An 18,295-nucleotide genomic window follows, 5' to 3' on the forward strand; every position below is an offset into this window, starting at 1 on the left:
GCCGCCGACAGCCGACAGGACATGCAAACCGGCCGCGATCTCCCGCGCCGCGTGTACGCTGCACCAGTGTCGTGTGTCGTACCTTGCGCACCGTCCGAGTCGCATCGCCGCCGTCGCTGAACCGTGTGCCTCGCGCGCGAATTTCCACCCGCCGCCGCCGACGACGTGAATCCGTCGCGAGTGCGTCCCGCCGTCAGAATTATTATTAATATGACCGCCGCCGCCGCGTTGGATTTCGCGGAATTACAATAATATAGTTCCGTGTACGCATCAATCGCATAATATTATAGCAGTATTCATTGAGCGCGTAACAATTTGATTTACCCGTACCCGTCATGATGATAGTACGTTTCGGGGGTTGATGTAGCGAGTTTCGTCGAATATAATAATATAATATTAGAATAATATTGTATACCGTAATAATATCATCGTTGTCGTCGTCCAGTGCTGCTGTTCTGCTGATCCATCCGCGCGTGCGCTGCAACGTCGCCCGCAGTTTTTGCCCTCGATCCTGCACGAGGTATGCATACTATATTTTCCACCCTTTATTTTTCATATTTTATAACACAATTTATAGTTAGAGTACTTTATAACTCACTGTATTTTAAATTATACTGCGAAAACGCATTAATTAAACCGACGAACCCTTTCCCGGAAAATCCGAAATCCAATCCAACGACGATGATAATGATAATAATATATCACGACCCTCGTGTCTGGCAGTCGTTTTAATGTAATATCACCATCAACGTTTACCACAAAACGTCCATCAACTAGAGGATTTTTATTTTTACTAAAACCGAATACGTTGAATTGGCCGTCACCGCCACTATTCTATATTTGATCCGTGATTTATTTCAAAAATAATTTATCCAGTCTACAGTATGATAAAATTGCATATAAAATATTGTACATTATATTTTCGTCTGTAACCTCTGAAATGATTTTCATAAATAAATCATTTAAATAATACTCGAGGAAAAAACATTCTTATATAAGTAATATTGCTTCCCTTATTTTGTAATATTATTGAACAGAAAAATTTAAATACTTAATATTTTACGTGCTTGAAATAAAAAGTGATTACAATAATTATTGTTACCTATTTATTGTCTGTATTATATTGTTGCGTAACTATCTATACCTAATTTAAAACGTTTTTGTTTCATATTTTCAACTTTGCTTTTAATGTCAATTAAAGAGAAGAGTGTTTCTTTATTTGATTAAAATATTTTACCTCCTTCTTTGCAGTTATGCTATGGAGGCGATTTATCGTACACCATAAAAATTATTTTTGATCATTATTCTATGGTCGCCCGGCCATTTTGGATGGTAGTAAATAACAGTGAAACTCATAACCCCCTATAGGTTGCTTCTGACGCTGTACGGTCCCTACGAATATTGATTAAAGCTCGAGGGGAGGTTTCTCACGAATTCATAAAACCCCATTGGAATAATGAATACATTTTCATCAGCAATATTCTATGTATTTGTCGATATAAATCAGAACTAACACAACACACAATCTATTTAAGTATAATGGATCTTTATATAATTAGTTTCTTAATCTAACGAATTATAATAAATCATAGTTGGAGCATAATGCTTCAATGAATAACTGTTATACATTAAATTATTCAAATGCTTAATAAAATAATATTGAGCATTTATCTATTATTTTACTCTCTCCTGGCACATAAGAAAACCTTTTTTTTCTACGCACACCTAATTTGATTATTGCTTTATTTACCAAATAATATGTTATAACAACAACCGATGGACCTTTTTACCAACGTTAACCCACGCTATTATATTAAATAAAAAATAAAATAATAGTAATAGTCATACACCCAGTGAAGCATAAACGAGTTTCTGGTTTCAAGTATAATTATTATACTTTTAAACTGAACATATTCAAATACTCGTTTTGTCTTAAATGCAATTTCATTCAACGAATTTGAATAATGTAATCAAATTCAATTGTTTCCATTTTACGTCAAACGTTAAATTATTTTTGTTCTTGCAGACGTATATCATATGGTTTAAGTACCTCTATAATATAACATACAGTATTATAATATTAAGGTGTAGATGGTTATCGTACTATTTAAAACATTGTTTTGATCTAATCGAACTATTTGAATAATAGGTATTTGTTTCTACATTTTAAAAACAAGTATTTGTTTTTATATAAAATAGTTAGGTGATTACTTACTATAGAATAAAATATGAACAATATAATTAACAATACTATAATAGTTAGATATGAAGTTAAGACATCAGGGCTTTACGGGAACTTCGAAATTAATTTGCTCTGCAATTTGCAGACAGTGTGAGACATAAGTTCAACCATAATCACTGAAATATACGATTTAAATATAAATTTATTTAGAAAACAAAAAAATTCTCGATTGTTATCAATTTTAATGTTGCATTATTATGATTATGAAGTACGTGAGTATAGGTTTTCTAAGCCGTTTTTGTACCAATAATTCAGGTGTTTTGGTGCAATAGACTGAATTGCTTCAAATAATTAAATATACTAAGTTAGCTATTGCATGTTGTAAAGGTTTTGAATGAAGATAAAAATATAGGCACCTAGGAACTATTCCGGACCATGGGAAGTTAATTAAGGTTTTAAAACAGACCTCTATCAAAATTATTTCAAACAGATCAACATATTCTATAATTATATCGTATAATAATATAAGAAAAACATATTATTCCAAGAAAACTGAAAGTTGCAACTTTGCATTTTTATTTTGTTTTTAAAATCTTTTTGCCTTTACAATAATGTAAACTAATCAATGAAGATGATAACTGGCTTATATATTACGAACACATTTTAAAATCGGTAATTTATATTTAGTGTTTAATTGAATAAGCAAAATTAATTAAAATATCATTTATGTAAACCACTATTTTGATTATTAAAACGGACAATCAATTTTAAATATGAAAATTCAACTCTAATTACTATTTTTAACATAAATACGTCTCTTTGGGTTGAAATCATTTTTTTTATTTCTGACCGATTTTTCGTAAGGTTTTCGTTGTGGTTACTTATTAACAAAAACATATTAATGATTTATAGATTTCTTTGTAGTAGCAAAATATAGCTATATAATAGGTAACTAGTTGGTATTTTCAAGTTGAATTGGTAAAAAAGTCTTCAGTTTAACCTTTAAAATGTCCAAACATATTTTGTTCGATGGTTGCAGATTGGAAAATGTTCAATATCAAAACCAAGTTTTTCAAAATTGCGTTTTGTAGAAAATTATTATAATATTATCAGATATCTCTGATTTAGCCTTATGACCAATAAAAGTCATAAAATTAAAATCATTTATTCTTCGAAGAATTCATATTTGTAGGTAGACTGAACAATTTAATTTTAACTTTCACAAGATCATTGTAAATTATGATAGTTTTAACATAATTTTCAGAATACATTGATTTTAAATTATAATTAACTTAAAAATTATATTATACAAGTCAGTCTAGTAGGGTCACGATAATGCATTTTATATTTAATTCTATGTTTATTTTGGATATTGCTGTTCAATAAACAATCAGTTTTGTTTCGTCGGTTGCAGTATGGTCCAATACGTCCAATACGTCGGCCGATGTTCAACAACAATCATTTTACAACACTATAGCACTATATTCGAATCTTCTATTTGGTAGGCTGCTATTTAGCTAGGTCTATGGTATAATTAATAATTCGTACCTAGCTGGTTAAAAAATAAATATTAAATGCTAAACAATTGTTATGAGTTTATAATGTTTTGAAAAATAATTTTTTACAATAAAATATTTATACATTCTATAAATTGATACGCGAGATATGTATATCAAAGCTATATATTATAACATAATAACTTAGCATCTAGATAATTTCAACTGCACATATTATATATTTTTAACTTTGTAAAAAAGTACAAAACAATAACCACGATTGACAATATGGTCTTAACCAGATTATAGTAAATTATTATGTTGTAATCCGTGCAACTAAAATAGTATATTATCAGGATTAAATTTTAAACAACAATTATTTATAATAACTTCAATATTAAAACGAATAAGTTGAAAACTTGAGCAAAAAGGTAAAAAGGACATTTTCTGCCTAGTATTTTATTCAAGATACACCTAGTTTCCTACCTGTCGATTTGTAATCTTTGACCTACGACATATGGCAATGGAGAGATAGCGTTTATAAATTAAGAATTTCACTTACAGGTATTTAATGATAATTATCAGTGATTTCTGTTGAACTCTATAGTATTATTATACTTCATTGTAAAATGTAAAAGTATTATTTAAGTACAATATATAGGAGGAACTGAGGAACCTATCTATAGTATTTAATTTAAGACGCTTATATAAGTACATGAATGTGTGCTTGATATAGGCCCACACAGCCTCCACATATTAATCAATGATAATTAGAAAAACTAATTATACTTGCACAATTCACTAATTAAGGCTTTTTAGTTACTATAATATTGTAAATTAGTGTTTGTTTGATGATATTATACTTGTATTAATAAAGTGGTATAGACGTATAGTTACACCACAGAGCCTGCAAAGTAGACAATACAATTATTTAAAATATTGAACGAATAAGAAATTACACATTAACTACTTAACGACATAGTAGGTATTATAAATATACCAAATATTATAAAAAATAATTTTTCACTATTAAGATGAAATAGTATATTTTATTATTGTATGATATCGCGGACTGGAAATGACAGTTATTTCAGTCACCGGTGACGTGTGCTGTGTGTCCAAATTTGCCGAAGACCGAAATTTCTCTCCTGCACAAGTTAGACGTCAACCTATTTGTATGTTAAGCCTTTGCCGGTATACATACAGTATACATTACATACGTCATACAGTCTTAATAATCTATTCAGTATAGATTGCCAATGTCTAGTGGTAATCTTTAATGAACTTCTTGGAATTGTTGGTGTCCAGATTCTTCAAATTGATTTATATATAACGGCACGGAAGTAACTAGTATTCGATATACAGTAAAACTCACTTAAGTCGCTTTTTAAGGGACGAGCTCCCTAGAGTGTCTTAAGCTAAAAAGCGTCTTATATGGGAATTTAAAAAAATGTCATGCAATACTTCGAAATCTGTTTAGCCAATCAGTCGATTCCCTGAATTCAGTAATTTTGAGGCGTGCGGTAATCTCCATAGCCTTTTCTGTAACCTGGAGTGTGAGTTATGCTTCTACTGTATATTGAACATATTGATGCACCCATGAATAATATTTATCCAATTTGAGCAGTCACTTTTTCACCTATTGGGAAGAAAAAACAGCGTATTGTGCTTAAATATAATTTTCCAATGCTTCATCAACTGGCATACAAAATTAAAATTGGAATTCGGGTGTGACTAAAGATTTATATTAGTTAACGCATGTTATAACTTAATGCTCATAAAACTAACAAATAAAATTGTATACAGTAGGTACCTACAACAATCGCAGGTTTTTACTTTACGAGAGATACCTTTATTGATTTAAAAAATAATTTATAAATACGTTATACATTTACATTTTATAGAGTTGGGCTTGATAAATATTGTACATAGTAAAATATAACGTTTAAAAAGTAATTGTTTATGAACTTACTCTTAGTGCGAATAAGACCTAACCCTTATATACGTGCATGTATTTAATATTAAGTTAGCTTCTCCTTACTGCCACTATACGGACGAGGCTGCAGAAAAACCTAACTCCGAAGGTCGCATGTACCGTATAGACGTCGAGTCATGGACCGTTGAGATCCTAACCTTACTCAACTCTTATTCTTACAAGATGACAAGAACGGCGGCTGCTGCACCAGCTGCATGCTGGATACAGCACCTGAGACAACACCTGTGAGAGTGGATTATACCACGCCCTCGTCATATCCACTCCTGAACAAATGTCTTTTTTCATTATAATCATCTGATAATAACGTTTTGCCTATTTTATTTAACACGAAACACGATTAACCGTTACGAAAATAAGAAAATATGTAAATTCATTCAAATCTATAGTGTATGACATGTAGTTTGTATAAACGTACAAAATATGTTTAAATGACACGTAATATTAATAATTATTATTGATAAATTATAATATTTAGAACTATTTATGATTTAAGGTATATCAGGTAATAAAATTCATATAATATACCTATTTTAATTTTGAAAATAATTTCTAGTTAAGTATTTAGAAATATCGTTTTGAATAGTTGAATGGCATTTTTATAAGTTCCCCCAAAAAATGATTTTGGTGAAAATGATAATTCAATCACATCATTTGAAATCCTTTTTAAAACTATAAAAAAACTCAATACACATTACTGCAGAACACTTTAGAGTTATGTTTATTTATTTAATAATTAATTCATTAGCATTAGTCAGTTATTGACTAATTATTATATTTTCTATTGTCAATATAACCAAAACAACAAAAATTCAAATAACTACAATGCTACCCATAAATATTGTAATATCTTTATAGTAGTATACCTAGGTATTCAATATTTTGTTTTTTTGTACGTATATGTACCCACATAGCACATTTCTTTAAACATTTTGTTGTGAGCTAAAACCTTGTACTGATACTCTTAAAAACTACACAGCACCGCATCTTCTCTGAATTTGGCATTCAATTTAAATTACGTTTAATTTACTATCAGACATAGTATACATTTTTTCTAATTCTATATGTGTAGAAATAAGGGACAAAAATCGTTACTTTCGCTATTTTTAGTATAACAATACAATAAATTGTATTAAATTATTATATTATAATAAAAACGGTCTTCTTAGTCGATTTTCCCAGATACTTTAGTTTCATATTCTCCTGTTTGTTATTTTGAATATTTTAAGTACGCAATAATTGTGATTATAGTAGTTTGTGAATAATAAAAATATATTGTGCAAAAAGCGAAAGGAACGATAATTTGATTTATAAACGAAACATTAATATACTGTAGGCGTAGACTGTAGACAATCGAAAATTGAAACAAGTACACTGCGCCTATGCAAAAAACAAAACCACAACATTCCTACGACGGCGTTTTATGCAATTCTGACACGCAACGACTTTATATACTGACCCTAGTAATTAAGAACAATATAATATGGTTAAAAACGTTTCTAAGAACACTGCGCAAATAAAATTATAACCTGCAAGTATGTAGTACGTCACGCGTCGTACTTATTTAATTAAAGCTATTTTATTTTATCTCAGCTAAACGGTCGTCGATCATCTTAATAAAACGATATATTTTCCTATATTTATTTTTTACAAAACTATGTGCAACCCAACGCGTAATTAATTCGATTATTCAAAATTCCATTTTCGATACACGGCAAACTGAATATTATCGTAACGTTGTATTATTTTATTCATTTATCGTAAATGCGTAATTTTAGGAAGGTGCTTCTAGTACAGCGACTGTTTGTTTTTCGGGCAGTATTAAAAGTGTCATACACAACAACATATATTATTATTATTATTATTATTATTATTATTATTATTATTACTATCATTATTATTATTTCACATTTGACAAGGGAGTTTTCAAAATAAATTATAGTTATTTATACATATCATATAATATGTTTGCGTTCAATACGGTACATATAAATGAGAAATAATAATTGATATAGTATCATTATTAACGAACTAATACATATTTGTCTTGGTTTTAAAATGTATCGATTACAATGTATTTTCTGTATTATAATAATTTAGCCTGTTGTTCTTGACATGTCCATTATCGATAATATTAATTTATTACTGATACCGCAGTTCATTTTTATTTTACGTTTCTAATGTGAAAAAAAATATTTTGTTTCATGGATGAATTGAAAATCATTTTAAATAAGAATTTAATTACCCATCAACTTTGCTTAGTACCTCCTATAAAACTTTAATAAATAAATAAATTTAATGATTTATGTCACTCATGAGTTAAAATAGCATTATAGGTACTTAATTTGTTAGATACATTATTTCCTCTCGTGAATAAATATAGGGACCACTGCAGCTGATATTATTTTTAATTAATATTATTACATTATGAAATTCAAATCTAATATAAATATAATAATGTATAGGTACCACGAAACATTATTACCTATTTATTAATTCTTGCCTAATACTATGCACGTATTATTATTATATTATATTGTATATTTTGTATAATTTAATAGAATATTAATTTTCGTTTGAAATGAATTTTAGCCAAATTTAATAAAAGTAGGTAGGTTATTTTTATAATTTGTAATACATTATGATCTCGATACAACTATCTTATAATACATTTTTTTTTGTTCGAGCAGATGACTTGTGCAGTGAATAATAATCTAGATGATCTCTTTAAAGTTCGCATTAACTCTTTGTATGTAAAAACCGTTGACACCGTAAGAAAAATGGTTCAGTACAATCACCATTAAAGCGTATAGTAAATGAGTCATTTACCTACAGCTGGCGTACTACAGTCCATAAAGTATTATAAAATATTTCTGTAATAATTGATTAACCTCTCCGTGATGCCTCTATAACCTTACCCTATCCATAGCTCGTGATGGTGCCCTATGATCACGATTAATTTAAAGATAACACAAAACGCAGCAGTTGCAAATATTGGCCGACGCCCGTGCGTTTTATGGCGTATTTTTGCTAATTATATATAATAATAATATTATTTACGCGTATTGTGTGTGCGTGCGTTTGGTGTAGGGAAAACAACAATATTATATTATCGAGAAATTCTAATGGCTTTGGGGGGATGGGAAATAATATTAATTATTAGAATAGCGCTTGTGCCTATACACGTAGAACGTATTAATATAGTTTTGGCGATATTTTTCGTTGAAGCCAATTCTCCCTCACTCTCGTCCACCACGAACACATATTTCTAACGACCGGGTCCGGCCGGGGCCCTTCACAATAAACAACACCCAGAGGACCCGAAACTCATCATTCAATCAAATTATTCAGATATGGGTTGCTGCAATTCCATACACAAATGTGTGTGTGTGTGTGTGTGTGCGTGTGCGTGTATATGTATACGAACGGAGGTACTTTGTGCGTCGCGCATTTCGGTTACCCCGTATATATAATTTCCTCCCTTTTTCGATCTCCACGCATTTCCCCACCACACCGCGTGCCAGCGATATATATATACATGTGTGTGCGTGTGTACAGACGAGAGGTCACATATATACGATATAAATATATATATATATATATATTATATACACAGGGAGAGGGGGACTCACGCGGGATGTAAAGTTTGGCATTAGCCATTATGTATTGTAGTGCCATTTTGGTTGTTGATAAAACCCTTCTCCACGCGTGACGATCGAGCCACCGCCTCGGTGTGCATGTATGTATGTGTATGGTCATCGTGCTGCACAGGGGTGGGGGAGTACATTCACGCACACACATACCCTGTGCACATACATATACAATATAATATGTACTCGCGGAAGGGCGGTCGGTTGGCTGCGTATATAGATTAGGGGAGCGGATTTTTGCGCACGTACCACCGGGCAGAGGCAGCGTGCCCTTTTGTCCAGACCCGGAGAGTGCGCACAACGTCCGCTCCGCCTACCACCGCCACAGCGGCGTTGCGCGCGCACATGTTATACAGTACGCCGTCCGACGGGGGTGGTGGTTCGCGTTATTATTATTTCACGTTTATCTTTTATATTTTCACCCCCTCAACCCCGCCAACGACGCTTGAGTATACGCGTTAACTTTTTTTTTTTAAATATCGCCCCCGCCCCGTTGCAGTCGTATGTACGTGGTGCGTGCGGCGTTGCCGATTAACGATCGCGTATATATATACGTATATTATTATAGATATATAAAATATATATTATAGGTATGTACTTGTAGCACGGTGCATATTTACCTGTGTGCGCGAACTCGAAGTCGGATCTTCCCTTTTAATTTTTATTAATTCTATTATATAGATTGTAGGTACACATGAAACCAACTAAAATAATATACTATTTTCTGTTAAGCGAAGTCCGTGACGTGCTGCAACCCATGGTATACGACGACTGATATACTTGGACGACCTTAGTGGCAATAGTGCTGCGTTCCCTCGTATCTATAATTTTATACCCAACATATCGATAAACACCCAAACACTCGTACATTAATACATTAATTCATTATTATAGATAATTTCGGATCTGCTTTGATCCTCGTCATTCAGGGTAGTTTCTGGTAAACAATTTCATCTAGTTGGTATTATTTTGAGGGAAAAAAGTCGAAAATTCCCAGAACTTTTCTCAACTATTGGAAAAAATAAAAACAGTTGAAAAACGTGAGTATTTTCAGAACACCTGCAAAACAAAATCAATTTAGTTTTTTTTTTTTTGTAATTCAGGTAGACATAATGACCGTAGAGATTTTTTACTTGATAGTTGTATCACATTTATTTTATACTATCATAGTACCATTTTCTAAACACGGTATAGTTTTTAAAATATTAACGATGACTTTTATCTAGTTATTTATGAATTAAAGCCATTCAATATAATATGTTAATAATTAAAAGTAAATAGAAAATAGATGTTCAGTGTTGAATAATGTTTTTTTTATGAGTGTTTGAAACTTTGAACTTCTAAGTTCGAATATTGATGAGTTGATATTTTAATGAAAAATAATGTTTTTTTGTTAAAACAATTTTAGTTGTTTTGCAGTGATTCGGAAAATGTTAATCACGACAACTTGAAACTTTCTGATATTGTTTATTGTATCATGTTCTGTATAGAATGATATTTTTTAAAATATTTGTATCTACTATTTGTAAACTATTTATACCATGAATGTACACTATTAACAATTATATAATTTTAATTTTCAGTTAAGTTATATGTGATATTTTAGATAAAACTTAGTTTAACCTATTAATATATATATATATATATATAATTCTTATAATATTATAACTTTTCTTAGAAATAAATGCAGATCTACTTACCTATACCTACTTCACTTTGAATTGTTTTTTGTTGTATTCTAATTTAACACACATTTCATTGCATTATATTCATTATCAAGGTACTCTTATCCTACCATACAGCAGATAGAGTTCTCTGGTTTTTTTCCTTTTTATTATTTCACGCATACTCGGCAATAATTACAAACATATATAGTAAAATACACTGCGCTAGTGTAAAAGCCGCATTTGAAGAGCATTGTCGTATGTTATATAATAACATAATACGGTACTCAAAGATTCAATTTTTTAATTCATTTCAAAAAATCAGTAGGCATCTGATATATATATGGAAAAAGTGTATACTGGTACTTACATGATACATGTCTTATAAGTAACGACCAAGTGCCAGTGTTTTATATGCTATACATAAAAAAAAATGAATGTGGTTCGCAATACACGTTTGCCACAAATTTGATTCCTGCTGAAATAGATGGTTAGATGCGAATTGAGAGATTATCTTTCTCGAGATGAATAATTCATGATGGATCGTATTATGTGATTAATTTTTATCGATCATTTCTAGCTAGGTACGACAGATTTTATGATTAAATATGTTATATTAACACATTTAAATTGTGTTTTTTAAGATTGGAATTAGGTTGCATACTTAGGTACAAGTTACAAATGCATTATTTGAAATGCATAATATGCCACTATCAATCTATTGTTGTATTAGCAGACCGAACGTGCAGGTGTGAATAAAAAAAACGGCGAATTTGCTCAGTTATATAATAGTAGGTTTCCAGCGTACTTACCTCTTCATTAAATAGGTCACTGTAATGGATTTTTTAAAAATATTTTAGTCAACTATTCTGAGCGGAAACCGATGTATTTATGTTACTATAAGTAATATTAATCTTTTTTTATTTTTACTATATCGGTCCATCATATAGTATTTAGAATTACAATATATTGATGTATATACCATTAATATGAATTTGTAAGTCAATACAGACGTATATATAATTGTAGTAGAACGGTGTTAATAAATTGGTGGCATAAATAACTGAAAACTTCTATAAATATTTTTAAGAATTTTATCTTATGCCTATATAGCCTAATATATAAGAAATATAAATACGTCATGCCAAAAAAGTTTTAAGTTTCAACGATCAATATTTATCAAATAATTTACAATAAGAAAATAACTAAAATAAAAAACGAAAATCATCACCATCGTTTAAATATGAAATTTGAAATTTGATCAAAATTTGAACTTCAAATACCTACGAATGATGATTTTTTTTTCTGCTATAAATATATAACTTAAGAGGAGGATCTTTTTATTCAATTTTAAAGTTATTGTCGACAAAGAAAAATAACATAACTAAAAAAACTATAAATAGTCAAACATTTATAATGTTTATTATAATAATTATTAGGTCAGAAAATTCAAACTATTTTGGAAATTATAGCATATATATATATGTACATAGAAAATCCTAATATACATGTTAATATTTATTTTTGTAAAAATTCTAGGTTTTATGGTGATTTTTTATCAATTATAACAACAACAAAAATGAATACATTCTGTCGAAAACTAGTGTTGATCCAAATTCTGTTTTTCGGCATTGTTACTTTTTCTCAATTATTTTAAAAAATAACTGGGGATTTTGGACTTCCAGCCCAATTTCATGCCTCTACGAATAATGCATACAATGCTTAAAACAATGTGTGTGTAGTTGATGGATTATAGTCTTAAAGAGTTAAAAAATATAAATTATAACCTATTTCTACAAAAATTTCAGAGTGTTCTTAAAAATACCAAAAAAGTTTAAAGATAAGTGAACGTCCGATAAGTTTTACACTTTTTATTTTTTTGTTTATTAAATGCCATGTAAACTATAATACTACCTAATTACTTACAATAATAATGTGTTGTAAATTAAAATTGTTAATTTTCGCAGGTGGAGGTACACTTAAACCAATTAGGTCATTTTAAGTCATTACCCTTTGATCGAAATACATGAAAGGTTGAACCTTGTATTAAAATGTCCAACTTTTACTATGAAAACTAAAATGCTATACATTTCTACAATATAATTTTAAAATGTCGAATTTCAACATTTGAACTACAACGTAAATTTAACAAAAAATGTGCTTATATAAGTAGACTGAGTGCATGAGTTATAATTGTTTTTAAATTTCTTCAAGAAAAACTAAATTCGAATCTTGTTTTAAATGTTTAAGGTTTTTGAACGAGTATAAACATTTTTATCAACAATTCAAAATAAAAAACTTTAATAAATTCATAAATTTAAAATTGTCTTATATAAATAGTTTAAAATTAGTCAAATTATTTTGAAAATTGCATTGTGTAGATAAAATGACCAATTCAGTCATAGTTTAGCATAGTTACTAGAGATAATATTTTTTTCAATACCTGTAATATAATATTTTAATTGTTTGATGATAAAATATATTGTAATTATACGTTTGAATAACCAGTTCTGTCAACATTTTTACTTAAATTGTTCATTAAAAAAAAATGTGGTTTTACCCTAATATTTATTTTCTAATATAGAAAAATAAGCTTATGAGGAATCTTGTAATAAATTTCTAAGCCTCGAGTGTTAAAATTAAAAATACTATGAATTTTTAACTAAAAAATTATTTATTTATTCTCATAAATTTGACAAATTTCTTACAAAATTTAAATGATTATCCTTAAGAAAGAAATTTTTCGGGGAGCTTTTAAAATGTTTTAATTGCATTAAAAATAAATTACGAGGTACTTTATACTAAAAAGTCAATCTTTTTTACTGACTGTTCGTTATTCTAGGGTTTTTTGTATTATCATATAATTTATTATATAACCGGTTCATTTAACATAGTGGACTGCCGATGTGCCTACGCAATTATGCGCCAGTACCAACAGTGAATAACTACCGCGATCACCACCCGTTTTACTTAATTACGTTTTGTCACTGCTGTGCGAATTTGAGTTAAGTTGTATTCCAATTTCCAGAACGACATATTTTGCGTTTCGGATCCTATCATTATTGTTGTTATTTATTATCCTTTTTTTATTTTATTGTTAATGGAATTATTGTGTTTCACTAATTATATAATTTGTTCAATAGAAATAAACACCAGCCAAAAATGTACTTATTTATTATTACTTTTTTACCACTGTACCATGTTCTAATTTATTTTTCTTTATCAAAAAAAACGGACCTCAAAAGAAGGAACACCAACAAAAAAACGTTTCGCCATGCATAAATTGAAAAAAACTAAAAATTTGAAAACATTCAATTATTTATAGATAAATACCTAGGTATCACAAAAGAGACAAAATATTATTAAAATCATATCATTTCTAGTTAATGCTCACATACATAATTAGTGAAAAATAATTGAAGTTTCATTACACAGTTTTTAATTATAATACATTTATAAATTGACTAGAACAATCTGTTTAGCAAATATATACATTCAAATTTGGTAGACTTATAAATACTCTAGCTAACTACCCGTGTGCAATTTTTTTTGTGGTGCTAATCGTATGTAGTATATGCGCTGCATAGCTAATAGGTGTATCTCGGTTTGAGTGTATCTAAGCTCAAGGATAAATTGGTGTTGTGTACCTAAATAGTGTTGTGAAATTATTCTACCTAGATGGACAACCGAAAGTCGCTGATTGGATTTAGCACTTGTTATATTTTTTAACATAGTTTAAACTACTCACTCTCTAAACTTTTCAGACATCTCTACAAATTATCTCTGAAATCTGAGTAAAATTAAATTGATTAGTTTTTGAGTTCATAAGTTACACAGATGTATATTTTGGTTTTAAGATCGAGTTTCTTTATTTGAGGCTTTATGCTCGATGATTTAATGCATGATTGTACCTGATCAGCCCCAGTAACCAATGAAAACGATTTATTAACAAAAAAAACTTTCAATTTCCACCAGGAATCTGAAGATCCCTGTTTGACGACTTCTTTAAAAATCAAAATTGCGAGTACCGAAAAACCCTTTCTTTTTATACATCTGATCCTTAGAGCAATCACTGCTCAACATTTCAAGCTCATACGTTTTGTAGTTTATGAGATGTAGTGATGAACAATTGAGCGAGAAGATGGATTTGGCTTATATAAACATGGATTTTGTTTTATTATTATAATAACTTTTGGTGGCAATCTCTTAAAAAATTCCAAAATCTTTGATGTTTAATTTGTGTTGAAATAAGTAGATGATCTTATTTTATGAAACAATAAAAGAACTACAGAACGCATACAAATCTCATAACCTACTAAACAATAACAGTGTAAGTGTTTAAAAACACCAATATAACAATAGTACCTACCTATTTAGTTTTATTCTTCTTTTAGTTTCATCATTCACGGTAGGTACCTACTACCTATACATTAAGAACCATCGAATCACTCAAAAATAATCGAAATGTGTACAATGTACAAATTGATTTAACATTAAATACCTATAAATTGATATTCATAGTTACAGATTTGAAAGTTTATTCTGAGTTTAATATGGTGGTTACTGGTTTGTATTTGAATTATTGACATCAAAGTCTTGAATAAATTCGTATGCAAAATATGCTTACCATTTAATGCAGTATTCAACATAATCAGTATTATTTTAACTATATAATGAGTTACCTTAACCGTATTATTGACACTGAATAAATCTGTTATTATCAAACATTTATTTAACTATAATTACTATTACAATTTAATATTGAAAACATCTGTCATAAAAAATTAAACGTCTCTATCATAATTTTTGAAAAACATTTTTATAATACAATCTTCAATAATATATTTTTATTGAATTTTAAATTACCTTCTAAAAAGTTAAACCATCCAGTTAAAGATTTTTACAAAATTAGATCTAGTAACAATTAAAAATACTTAAAAATACAATAATTAATAAAGTGAGTAAGGTTAATGTTTTTAAGGTTTACTAAAATAAATAATATCATATAAAAAGTAAAAATGTAATTCGAAAAATCTGACATTGATTTAAACAGCTTGTGGATAAGAAAGTTCTTTCATAGTTTTGTTCATCTCGACAAAATATAATAACAGTGTAATAATGTATCATAATTATACGTGTTGATTGATACATATCATAATATTATTATCTAATATTAGGTATATTAATATCTTTAATATAGGTGGCATATAATAATATATTTAAATCCTAGAACATTGGAATTTTACTTTATATTACTTAAAACTTTATTTTAATTAATAAGATGATACAAGCAGTTATACACATCTGAAATAATATATTTCTATACAAATTATACATTGTGTATAGTTGATTTGTATATAAGTGCAGTATTTAAAAATGTAAGCGGCTTTCACGCGCAATATATAATATGAGCCTGCGCAATTATACTACAATGGAACTATAAAAAAGTCATAAAACTTTACCGGTTGTTAAATACCAATACCTACCAATATTCTACAATAAATCGATTTCATTCAATAGCGTAGATAATAGACTAAAATAATTCTTCTAAGATGATGCAGAGTAAAATGTGATAAATGTGTAAACATATTTTTAGATACTTAAGTCTCGTAATAAAAAAGTCACTGTGCTGTAAATGGTTTATAAAAAGATGTTGAGTGTATCTATCGTTGTCGAGTATATGACTGCAATGGATGTATTAAATTAAACTTGAATAATAAATCATTGTACCAATGTACGATGAAAATCAATTCTGAGTAGAAACGAACGATCAGTGTCAGTCTATATTTCTAAGGATATTTTAGTATATATTTGCTATTAATATTTTATATTTATACTAGTAATATGGTAGTCGGGAGATTAAACTAATTTTTTACCTAAAACCATTACATATGTTTTGTTTAAATATACAGCTATATCGAAATCTGAACTTGAAATTTCTCCGAAAAAAAACTGTACATAATAATATGTATCTTTGTTATTTTATCTTTTAAATAATTTTAAAAACAACTTATAAGAAACCATATATTATACTGTCAAGATTTTTGACCAAGAGGAACATTTTTTCATCAAAATGTATTTAAAAAAACAACACTGTAATACAATATGCCGTAACTTATATTGTAAATTTATACATCTTTAAAATTGGTAATTTAATAAAATTCATTTTTTTCAATTAAAGTAACAATACCTAATTTACTTCGGAAAAAGTCTACTTTGGTTCAGTATCCAATACATTCCCTGTTCAGGTTAAATACTATTTTTATGAGTTGCAGTTTCTCATAAACATTGAGCAAGGTATACATAGCCTCATTACCCTTAACGTAATATTATGTAGGCATATATATTTTTTTTATAGTTAAAAATGATAAACAAATTATAGATATACACAAATTATATGAACTACTATAATGTTTATACATATATTGATTATCAGTCATAGCTCATAGGTTTTTTATTATGAATTAAATTATCTTACCTAGGTATGCCTATGTACGTTCTTATTTTTAATAAACAAAGAGCTTTATTTAAACTTATTTCATGATACATTTAAACATCACTAAACACCTATTAATATGATATACATTATTTTAAAAACATTTACGATTTATTAATACTAATTATTTAACTTTAATGTAATAGTAAATTAATTTAACACGTTACTCATGAGCTTCTCTTATTTATTATTCTCGAGAAGTATTTATAATGCTGACTATATTTATTAGGGTTATTATTTATGAATATCACCACTAAGTTATATTAGTGTTATTTTTTTATTATGTTTAAACTATAATAACCTATATTTCATATTATTTTATTAATTATTAAATATCTTAGCAGGATAGTAAATTCAATTATACTAGCGAATAACCCGGTTTCGTGCGAGTGCTGTTTTTTATTTTTGCGGCAAATCCTATATAGTATATACGCTATATAAGTGTATCTCAGTTTTAGTGTACCTGAGTTCATTTACAAATCGGCGTTATTATATTTACCTAGTTTTGAGAAATAATCCGAACTAAATGGGTAACCACAATTCATGGATTGGATTTAGCATTTGGTGTATATTTTAAAGTAGCTTAAACAACTTACTCTCAAAACTTTTCTGATGTCTCTAAAAACAGTATCTGAGATTTTCATCCAAATCAATTCTGTAGTTTTTCAGTATAAAAGCTACAAAGATACATTTGATTTTAAGATATATCTTAAATCAACGCCATGTAAACTCTGACGATTTAATGCAAACTGATGGCAACTATTTATAAACAAAAAAAATTTCGATTTCCACCTTGAATCTCAAAATCCTTGTT

At 28.7% G+C, this 18,295-nt stretch overlaps 1 protein-coding gene across 1 annotated transcript in view; it reads left to right on the forward strand.

Annotated features, from left to right (window-relative positions):
- The first annotated feature begins 340 nt into the window (after positions 1-340).
- LOC111042420 (Krueppel homolog 1-like) overlaps positions 341-18,295 on the forward strand; it is a 100,016-nt gene continuing 82,061 nt past the window's right edge. The window contains exon 1 of the mRNA XM_022327018.1: positions 341-520. The gene's annotated coding sequence lies outside the window, so the exon portion shown is untranslated. The remainder of the gene's footprint in view (positions 521-18,295) is intronic.

Source organism: Myzus persicae, unplaced genomic scaffold (assembly GCF_001856785.1).
Source record: "Myzus persicae strain clone G006 unplaced genomic scaffold, MPER_G0061.0, whole genome shotgun sequence".
NCBI lineage: Eukaryota > Metazoa > Arthropoda > Insecta > Hemiptera > Aphididae > Myzus > Myzus persicae.